The sequence below is a fragment of the Phoenix dactylifera genome, chromosome 14 (assembly GCF_009389715.1).
Source record: "Phoenix dactylifera cultivar Barhee BC4 chromosome 14, palm_55x_up_171113_PBpolish2nd_filt_p, whole genome shotgun sequence".
In the NCBI taxonomy this organism is placed as follows: Eukaryota; Viridiplantae; Streptophyta; class Magnoliopsida; order Arecales; family Arecaceae; genus Phoenix; species Phoenix dactylifera.
Window position 1 is genome coordinate 7,187,392 of NC_052405.1, and position 11,350 is coordinate 7,198,741.

An 11,350-nucleotide genomic window follows, 5' to 3' on the forward strand; every position below is an offset into this window, starting at 1 on the left:
TCAGCGCTCCCCGCTCGCTCCCCACCGCCGCTGCCACGCCTGCTGCTGCACCCCTGCGCTGCGCGCTGCCCCTGCACTTCTTTACTGCCGCTCGCCGCTGCTAAGTTGCTGCCGCACCGCCGCGCCACCGGGTTGCTCTCACCGCTGCGCCGCCGCGTTGCCGTCGCCGCCGTCGACTGCTGCACCACCACCGTCGGCTCTGACAGCCATCACCGTAGACCGCTCCAACTGTCCCTGCCATCAGTTGCTCCGACCACCTCCACCGGACCCTGCAATGCTCGTGACCTTCTTCCCAGCATCATCTCAGCTTGGACGTCTTCTGCAAGCACAGGCCACTATCTGGTTTGGGTCAACTCTGTTTCCCCTCCCCGCAGGTTACATTTGTTCATTTAAGTTGGCATTAATTATCAAATTTTGTGCTTGGTGATTAGTTCCACATATTCCGACACATGCAACCATATACATCCACAAGACAACCAGAAACCCTAGTAGTCACATTTCTTTAATATTAACTGTGGAGCTAGATCAAAGCGAGGAGACATATGTGGCTCCGTGACACCTTGCATAGTCCGAGAACTTGGTACTACTTGTTTGCAGCTACTTGTTGGCCTGTGTATTATATTAATTTTCAGTTTGCAATAACTATTTGCTAGGGAGTAGTTTTAGTTTATATTGAGCATTTACTTTGCAATTGTGAATTCATTTCATGCATTAGGTCTACTTAGGAACCTTTATAGTTGGTCGGCTCATACATTTTGTCATTCATTTTATGCATCTACGTAGTGGTCGTGTCGCATCTCATCTTGAGTCCCCCTAGACATGGATTCCAAAATTGAAGCCCTATTAAAAGCTATCCACGACACTAATGATCAAGTCCAAAATACGAATGCCCAAGTCCAAGCAAACAACGCCCAAATTCATGACCTAACCACAATGTCCACCCAGGTTAATGCTCGACTCGATTCAATTGAGGCTTCACTTCAAAGGGTTATTGAATCCCAAAAGGTTAGTACTCCCCATTTACCGGGTCTTGATGAGGACGATACCCTCGAACAAATCCTAGAACAACAAGGTTCGGTTCGGCAGGGCAACTTTGATCATAGGTCTGTTCCAGGTCACCATTATGCCTATCCTCGCCCTAGAGGACCTGGTCCCAATCCTCCTGTTGATAGAGGTCACCGACATACCGTAGAATCTAGAGAGCCTCGTAACCCTGATGAAGATGTAATGCGAGGCATTAGGATTGAAGCCCCCACTTTCGATGGTCGTCTTGATCCGAAGGTCTTCTCCGATTGGCTACACGAAATGGATCACTTCTTTGAGTGGTACAATCTGTCGGAGGAGAAAAAGGTCCGATTCGCTAGAATGAAACTCCTTGGTCGAGCTAAGTTGTTTTGGCAAAACACCGAACAACTGTTAGCCAGGAGACATCAACCTGCTATTACCGATTGGGTAGAGATGAAAGAAAAATTAAAAGAAAAATACCTTCCATTAAGTTATCAATCTGACCTCTTAGATCGATGGAACAATTTAAGACAAGGTAGTCGCACAGCTACTGAATACATCGCCCAATTTGATGAATTTATGATGCGTAGTAATGTAGCTGAAGATGAACGTATGATCTTGAGCCGATTTCGACGAGGCCTAAATGATGAGCTTAGGAAAGAACTTGTCCTTCGTGAAGTGTCCACCTTAGACCAAGCCTATACATTTGTGCAAAATTATGAACAATTCTCCAAATCTATGTTTGCTAGGCGCCCTGACACCAGGCGGGTCCCCACTAGTGCCCAACCATCTGGACCCAGACCCCCAGTCGGTTCTGTCCCTCCTAAACCCTTTTCTTCTCCACCTATCCAAAACCGAGATATTAAAGGCAAAGGAATTTTAGGTGAACCTCCAAAACCAAGCTCACGAATTCAGTGCTTTAAATGCCAAGGGTTTGGTCATGTTGCCTCCCAATGTGCAAATCCGACCCTAGTTATTGACACACATGAACAGAAGGATGACATAGATAATTTGGAGGAACAAATTTATGAGCCTAATTTAGATGATATTCACGATGTCGAAGACGAAACTGAGGAAGAATCACAATTTTTAGGCTGTCTCCGACCTAACCCCCAGAAAATTGCCCACGAACCTGATCAATCCACTATAAATGTAGTAAGGTGTGCAATTACCCAGCCTAAAGAGACTGATGACTGGAGACGAACCTCAATTTTCCACACTTACATTAAATGTGGCGAAAAAGATTGTAAAGTTATCATTGATAGCGGGAGCTGCATTAATGCGATATCTTCCAGCATTGTCGCCCGCTTGGGTCTGACTCCTGTGTCCCAACCTCAACCTTATAAGGTCTCCTGGATCGACACGTCGTCCATTCACATTAAGGAACGGTGTCTTGTACCTATTCAAATCCTCTCTTATAAAGACACTGTCTGGTGTGACGTACTCCCAATGGACGTAGGTCATCTGATATTAGGTAGGCCTTGGTTGTTCGATCTCGATGTCACCATCTACGGTCGAACTAACTCTTGCTCCTTTGTATTCCAGGGTAAAAAGATTAAGCTTAATCCTTTACGGCCCAAAACGCTAAATAAGAGTACGGACAAGAGTAACTCAAAGGGGAAGGAACTACATATCCTTAACCCCACGGAATTTGAGAGGAACGTCTTTAAGGACTCTCCGGTGTTTGCCCTGCTAGTTAAAGAACTTCAGCCACATCTTAAAAGCACATTATCGGCTGAATCCCTCGCTATTCTCGAGGAGTTCAAAGAAGTTTTTCCTGAAGACCTTCCAGATCATTTATCCCCTTTGCGTGATATTTAGCACGCCATTGATCTAGTCCCGGGAGCTACCCTTCCTAACCTGCCCCATTATCGGATGAACCCTTCTGATCATGCAGAGCGCCTAAAGCAAATTAACGAGCTTCTACAAAAGGGATTTATTCGAGAGAGTCTAAGTCCTTGTGCCGTACCTGCCCTTCTTACTCCAAAAAAGGATGGGACTTGGCGAATGTGTGTAGACAGTCGGGCTATTAATAGAATCACGGTCAAATACCGTTTTCCTATTCTCCGGCTCGACGATATGCTGGATATGATGGCAGGTGCCTCGATTTTCTCCAAGATTGACTTAAAAAGTGGCTACCATCAAATCCGGATTCGTCCAGGAGATGAATGGAAGACAGCCTTCAAGACAAAAGATGGCCTCTATGAGTGGCTGGTAATGCCTTTCGGCCTCTCAAACGCTCCAAGTACATTTATGCGAGTGATGACTCAAGTACTCCGACCTTTTATGGGCAAATTTTTAGTCGTGTACTTTGACGATATCACAATTTTTAGGCTGTCTCCGACCTAACCCCCAGAAAATTGCCCACGAACCTGATCAATCCACTATAAATGTAGTAAGGTGTGCAATTACCCAGCCTAAAGAGACTGATGACTGGAGACGAACCTCAATTTTCCACACTTACATTAAATACGGCGAAAAAGATTGTAAAGTTATCATTGATAGCGGGAGCTGCATTAATGCGATATCTTCCAGCATTGTCGCCTGCTTGGGTCTGACTCCTGTGTCCCAACCTGAACCTTATAAGGTCTCCTGGATCGACACGTCGTCCATTCACATTAAGGAACGGTGTCTTGTACCTATTCAAATCCTCTCTTATAAAGACACTGTCTGGTGTGACGTACTCCCAATGGACGTAGGTCATCTGATATTAGGTAGGCCTTGGTTGTTCGATCTCGATGTCACCATCTACGGTCGAACTAACTCTTGCTCCTTTGTATTCCAGGGTAAAAAGATTAAGCTTAATCCTTTACGGCCCAAAACGCTAAATAAGAGTACGGACAAGAGTAACTCAAAGGGGAAGGAACTGCATATCCTTAACCCCACGGAATTTGAGAGGAACGTCTTTAAGGACTCTCCGGTGTTTGCCCTGCTAATTAAAGAACTTCAGCCACATCTTAAAAGCACATTATCGGCTGAATCCCTCGCTATTCTCGAGGAGTTCAAAGAAGTTTTTCCTGAAGACCTTCCAGATCATTTACCCCTTTTGCGTGATATTCAGCACGCCATTGATCTAGTCCCGGGAGCTACCCTTCCTAACCTGCCCCATTATCGGATGAACCCTTCTGATCATGCAGAGCTCCTAAAGCAAATTAACGAGCTTCTACAAAAGGGATTTATTCGAGAGAGTCTAAGTCCTTGTGCCGTACCTGCCCTTCTTACTCCAAAAAAGGATGGGACTTGGCGAATGTGTGTAGACAGTCGGGCTATTAATAGAATCACGGTCAAATACCGTTTTTCTATTCCCCGGCTCGACGATATGCTGGATATGATGGCAGGTGCCTCGATTTTCTCCAAGATTGACTTAAAAAGTGGCTACCATCAAATCCGGATTCGTCCAGGAGATGAATGGAAGACAGCCTTCAAGACAAAAGATGGCCTCTATGAGTGGCTGGTAATGCCTTTCGGCCTCTCAAACGCTCCAAGTACATTTATGCGAGTGATGACTCAAGTACTCCGACCTTTTATGGGCAAATTTTTAGTCGTGTACTTTGACGATATCCTTATTTATAGTCAAACTAAGGAGCAACATTTAGGCCATTTAAGGCAAGTTCGTACGACTTTACGCAACGAGAGCCTCTATGCTAACCTTAAGAAGTGTTCATTTTTCACTACTCACGTAAACTTCTTAGGGTATATAGTCTCCTCTGAGGGTTTATCTGCTGACCCTGCGAAAATCACCGCAATTGTTGAATGGCCTGAACCTAAGAATATTACTGACATCCGTAGTTTTCACGGCCTGGCCACATTTTACCGTCGTTTCATTAAGGGCTTCAGTACACTTATGTCACCTATCACTGATTGTCTTAAACGAGGTGATTTTCAGTGGACACGCGCAGCCGCTAAAGCATTTAATGACATTAAGAAAAAAATGACGGAAGCGCCAGTTATGCGACTCCCTGATTTTAACAAAGTTTTTGAGGTAGAATGTGATGCATCTGGCTTAGGAATAGGTGGTGTGCTTAGTCAAGAACGTCATCCTATAGCCTATTTTAGTGAAAAGCTGAATGAGGCTAGACAAAGATATTCCACCTATGACAAAGAATTTTATGCCATAGTCCAGGCCCTACGGTATTGGCGACATTATCTCCTTCCTAATGAATTTGTTCTCTATTCTGACCATGAAGCACTTCGTTTTCTTAATTCCCAGAAAAAACTTAATCATCGACATGCCAAGTGGGTTCAGTTCCTCCAGGATTACACTTTTGTCCTCAAGCATATGTCAGGTGCTGCGAACAAAGCTGCTGATGCGTTAAGTCGTCGAGTAACTCTGTTGTCCGCCATGTCTGTTTCCATCACCGGTTTTGATAGACTTAAGCTCGATTACTTGTCTTGCCCAGATTTTGGCCAACTCTATAATGCCCTTGCTGATGGACAAGGACCTTTGATTGATGGTGTTTATCTACAAGACGGGTACTTGTTCAAAGCTTCCAAGCTCTGCATTCCACGCACTTCCGTGCGCGATTTCTTGATATGGGAAGTACATGCCGGTGGTCTCGCTGGACATTTTGGCCGTGATAAGACCATAGAAGAAGTTGAACGTCAATTTTTTTGGCCAAGTTTGAAACGGGATGTTGCTAAAATTGTGGGACAGTGTCGCACGTGTCAACTAGCTAAGCACAAAAAACAAAATACTGTAAATAAGGATATCGTCAAAGTAATGGAAGCCCTCAAACGATGGATGGTGGGTGATATGTTGATGGTGCATTGGGTGGCTAGGATGCACCAAAGTGTTGGATGAATGCTCATGGTAGGATGGCTGGTTAGGGCTTGATGGCGTGATGGATGGATGGGATTAATGGACCACCTCGGGGCAGCACTAAAAATCAAAGAATGGCGGTAGAATTTGGAGATAGGACTAGCTCCAGCTAGCACATATTTCCATGGGTCGGTTTAGGGCTAATGTCTAGAATTTTTTTATTTATTCAAACTATCCTTTCAAATTACATGAGAGGCTTATTTATAGGACTCCCTAAGAATCTCAACCATCTCTTCATATGAAAGACAATTCAAACTCAAATTTCAAATTCAAGACAACAATTCTAAAGCCTAAAGATCCTCCTTCTTTTAAGGGATGACCAAGTCAACCTTCAAGCCCATGCACATGTCTTTAAATTCAAATGGCTCATCCACATGCTTTTTAATTTAAATTCAAATGGCTGATTGCTCCCCCTAAGATTTAGGAAGCCACATGCCATGCTCCATGCCATGCTTCTCCCCATGTGCCATGCCTCCTTGCTAGTCCTTTGTGCTTTGTACACCTCCTTTCAAAGTGGGCTCAAACCCAATTGCATTGGGTCCTTGTAAGCCTCCATCCAAGCAAAACCTACCTTATCTTCATCATTCCTGCCCCCTACAAAACCGACCTTGTCCTCAAGGTCCAGCTTTGAAAATTGCTCCTTAAGAACTTGGATGTTTTCCCATGTGGCATCTTCAGCTGTAAGTCCCTTCTATTGCACCAAACCTTTGGTTCGGACTTGACCTCCTTTCCTCACTTGTCGGTATTTTAATACCTTACTTGGCTGAACATTCACCCTTCCTTCTTCATCCATCATTGGCCAATCATTGACCACCTTGCTTGGATCCCCAATTCTTCTTTTAAGCCATGAGACATGGAAAACCGGATGGATGAGAACTCCAGTTAGCAAATCAAATTTGTAAGCAAGCTGCCCACACTTCTCCAAAACTTGATAAGGACCAAAATACTTAGCTCTTAATTTGCTGAGTGTTGCCTTTGATAGAGCCTTGTGCTTCCTTGGTAGGTATACATTTGTCTCAATTATGTGTAAAAAGATACTAGTTCATTTGGATCCAGGTTCTTGGGGATGCTGGTGAATCAACTGTCGTGGCAGTTTATGTTGATTCTAGGTTTGACAAAGATATCGTTGGGAAAGTAAAAGGCAACCATTAGAACCTATTGTCACTATTGAGATAATTGAATACAATCCTGCAAGAGAGCTAGATGAATTTTGCCCTAGAAGAACTTATAAGAAAGTTTACTCAATAGCTTGTCAGGACAGGGTGGCCTCAATTACAATTGAGGTAGAAGTAGATGGAATTTATGTAAGGCAACATGAACAGAGGTTTGCAAGGAAATGAACAGCTAAAACCTGTATTGGAATTAAAAAGAAATCTAAGTGCATAAGGTTCTCACCATTGTAGGGTTTGATAAGGGTTAGATATATGCAGCATTACCTCTAGGTGAGAAGGGGCTATATTCATATTTTGAACCATGACACATAGGTCACAATGAGAAACCAAACTATTGCACCAAGGCTTGCCCTCTTAAAGATTGTCCTGAAATTGCTAAAGTCAAATATAACTAAACTTAGAAAGTTGCTAAGTCTATGCAAAAAGAAAGGATGAAAATTCTTGTAAAAAGAAGAAATAGATTAAATTTTTGTGATACATCATTTTGGAAACTAGCTTTCGTTTTACTTTAGCAAATGAATTGGAGAAGGTGTTAACTATATATAAGGCAACATGAACAGGGGCAAAAGAAAGGATAGAAATTATTGTTAAAAAAGAAGAATGAATGATAGATTAAGTTTTTGTCATGCATCTTTTTGGAAGCTAATTTTTGTCATATTTTAGCAAATAAATTGGGGAGGGTGTTACTAATACTGCCATATATTGCTTGCTTTAATCATTTCTTGGGTTCACCAGTCCTATGTGGCAATAGATATTAGTATGGTACCATTTAATCAATCAACAACTTCCACGTGAGAGCAGTAATTTAATCGGTGATCGAAATAGGCGACTTTTAGCAATTTTTATACATAATAATTTTTGTGAACATTGTATCCTTTGCAATTGTATTGGAATGGATGACTCTTCAGTAAGCACATAAAAATACCTTGTCTTTTTCCTTTTCTTTTATTGCATATGTTAAGAGAAGGAAAATAAGGGAGGAAGGAGAAGATGAAATCTTTGTATATTGAATTATATATGAATTACTTTTACACAATAATATGTACTGGGTGTATATATATGTCTAACTATAATAGACTTTAAGCTTAATAACAACTCTATTAATATTATCAGTTGGTTACGTTGGCACTTTTCTCTCAAACTCAAGATGGTATGGTGGAAGCTAACTTGAGTTTGGAAACTAAGCCTTGAAAATATTTGGATGGATGTGCCTTAGTAAAGATATCTACAATTTAGTCAACAAAGAAAATAGAGCGAAGGTATGCGGTACCATGGCGAATATGTTGGTGAATGACGTGACAATCAATTTCAAAATATTTAGTATGATCATGAAAAATATCATTATAAGTATTCTGAATGGCACCTTGACTATCACAGTAAAAAGTGATAGCACTATGATGAGCAACTTCTACACCTTCTAGTAACCATTTGAGCTAAAGAAGTTATTAGTAGCATCGACAACAATTCTGTATTCAACCTCGGTACATGAATTGGAGATAATAGCCTGCATATACAAGAGCTAGAAGAGTCATCCAAAAGGAAACAATAGCATGTAGTAGAGAATCTATCATTAGTATAAGTAGCCCAATCAGCATCAGTGTAAGCACTCAAGTACAAGAAGAAATTGGTAATAAAATACAAGCCATGAAAAAGAGTACCCTTTTAAATAGCATAGAACATGCAAAACAATAGCATAATAAGTGGATCAAGGAGCTACCATAACTGGACTGATGATATGAACAATATAAGCTATGTTAGGACGAGTAACCGTGAGATATACAAGACCATCAATTAGTTGTCTCTAACAAGTACCATTAAAAAGAGGAGTTTCATCGGTGGGTGTTAATTTGGTATGAGTCTCAAAAGGTGTAGAAGTGATCTTGCTATCTTTCATTCCTGCTCTACAAATGAGATCAAATGTGTACTTGGCTTATGATAAATAATACCCATTAGAGCTAGATGCAACCTCAAGGTCTAAGAAATAACTCAATGCCTCTAAGTTTTTCATATCACATTGTTGATTAAGATACTATTTGAGATCATGAATGCTAGTGAGATCACCCTCGGTTGTAATCATGTTATCTATCTAGGAGTCATAGTAAGGTGAGACCCTTAGCAAGTTGTGAATGAAAAGAGCAAAATCATAAAAACTGTGAGCGAAATCAAATCGAGAGATAAGAGCACTGAAATTTGCAAACCATGCATGAGGAGCTTGCTCAAGACTGTATAAAATATGATAAAGCCAACATATCTTATTAGGTGGATGAGGATAACTCTATGGTGGCTGCATGTACCTTTTTATTAAAAAATCACCATTGAGGAAGGTATTTTTGATATCCATCTAAAAAATGGTCATTGCTTAGCAGCGGCAACATCAATAAGGCTCATAAACTGTGTTAGTCGAGTAACTGGAGCAAATATTTTCATATGGTCAATGCCATACTCCTATGTAAACTCTTTCGCAACAAGATGAGCTTTATAATACTTAGCTGAACTATCTAATTGGGTTTTGATTTCATAAACTCATATGTTTCCCACCAGAGATTTGTTATGAAGTAAATAAACTTGATCCCAAGTATTGGTTTTCTCCAAGGCATGTAGTTCTTTTGCTATTGCTTGTTGCTAAAGAAGATCAGAACTTGTCTTGCGAAAAGTGCGAAGTTCTTAAAGAGAATTAACGATAGAGAAACAAATAGCCATGAAGATGAGAAGAAAGTGCTCTTATCCTGGGAGAATGACATAATGGTTCAATCTTAGAAGAGGATGGAAGAGTAGGAACAAAGGTTAATGCTCTAATACCATGTTAAGCGAAAGAAAATAAAGGAGGAAGAAAAAGATGAAATCTCTGTATATTAAAATAGAGGAAGAAAAAGATGAAATCGCTGTATATTAACTTGTATATAAATTGCTTGTGTACAATAGTATATACAAGGTGATAGCAACTCTATAACAATCTTAGAGTATACTAATAACTCTATTAAGACATATTATTCCAGCATTCAGCAGAATGGTTGCAATAACACAGATTTGAAAACAAACCCTTGGGTGTTCGGACTCTAGGCTGATTGCAGCGGACGAGTCGCCAATCTTCGATACTCAGTTCCAAGAGCGGAGTTGAGGATAGTCTGGAAGGAATTACCTATGCAAGGCAGGTTTTGAGGGCTGACCACATGGTTATCGAAGGAGATTGAGCAATGGTGATTGGTTGGATCTAGAGTTAGATAGTGTTTGGTGCTACTTACCCACTCTTGCTTAATATCTGCAGAAGTGTGAGAGAGTTTCTTTGGGTGGCTAGGCATGTCTATCGTGAAGCGAATAGTGCTGCTTTGGGTTGTCTATGGTGGAGCACTTTGGAAGGGTAATTCGAATCAATTCTACCGCATTGAGTGATATTTGAATATGACTCGCCTACTTGATGGGCTTGCATAACTATTGCAATAATTCTTGAGTCTATTTCAACCTGAATTGTCTCTCTCCAAAGCTCTCAATCCAAAGTTTAGAGTAGGCACGGAGATCAAGTTGCACTCTCATAGTACCGCTTCGCTTTCCTCTCGCTTGCATTGGTTAGTCATTCAACGGATCCCATAAGAGTAGGGGTAGATATGAAGAGAGAAAAAATATAGAAAAGGAACCAGGAAGATGTATGAGCAGGTGATTAAAGATGAAGAGAGCCAGCAATCCCCAGTTCTATCACCTTTGCATCTAAATCCACTCCTTTCTCAAACGCTGTCGCAGGTACAGAGACATTTGACATAAGGGATGCTAATTTATGATCCACCCTAATTTGGCCCCATCGTAGTTGTATAACCTTCGCAAATCCATCATTAGATCATCCACTGCTCACTTTGAAAACTGTGCTAGTGGATGAATGATGGACTCAAAGTGCTTTGAGATCTATGTGGTAAGTGATCCGACGATGGATGGGTGCAAGGAAGACGAATCCCTCTTTGTGCAAAAGATACAACAGCAATCCAATCTGACCAATGCTAAACAAGATTCGAGTCCAGGCAAATTGTGAAAGGAATCATGTAAGGATTCTTCTCAAACCAAAAAAGAATGCTTTGGGGAGAAAAGGAGGCAAGAAAAGGTAATGCCTCTGAGAGTTTGTGGATGTGAAGGTTTATATTGACATTTATTGAGGATGTGAAGGCTTATATTGACATTTATTTTCATTGAAAGCGTGTTTATTGGAATAGAGTTCTTCCAGAAGTGGAGTTGGTTGCTGGGAATGACAACTTTACTCTCTTCAACTTCCTATTTGGGCAACCAAATACACACAAAGTAAGATGATGGGACCCATAAAAGAGAAAAACCAGATTATATGGGCAAAATTATACCGGGGGTACAACATGAA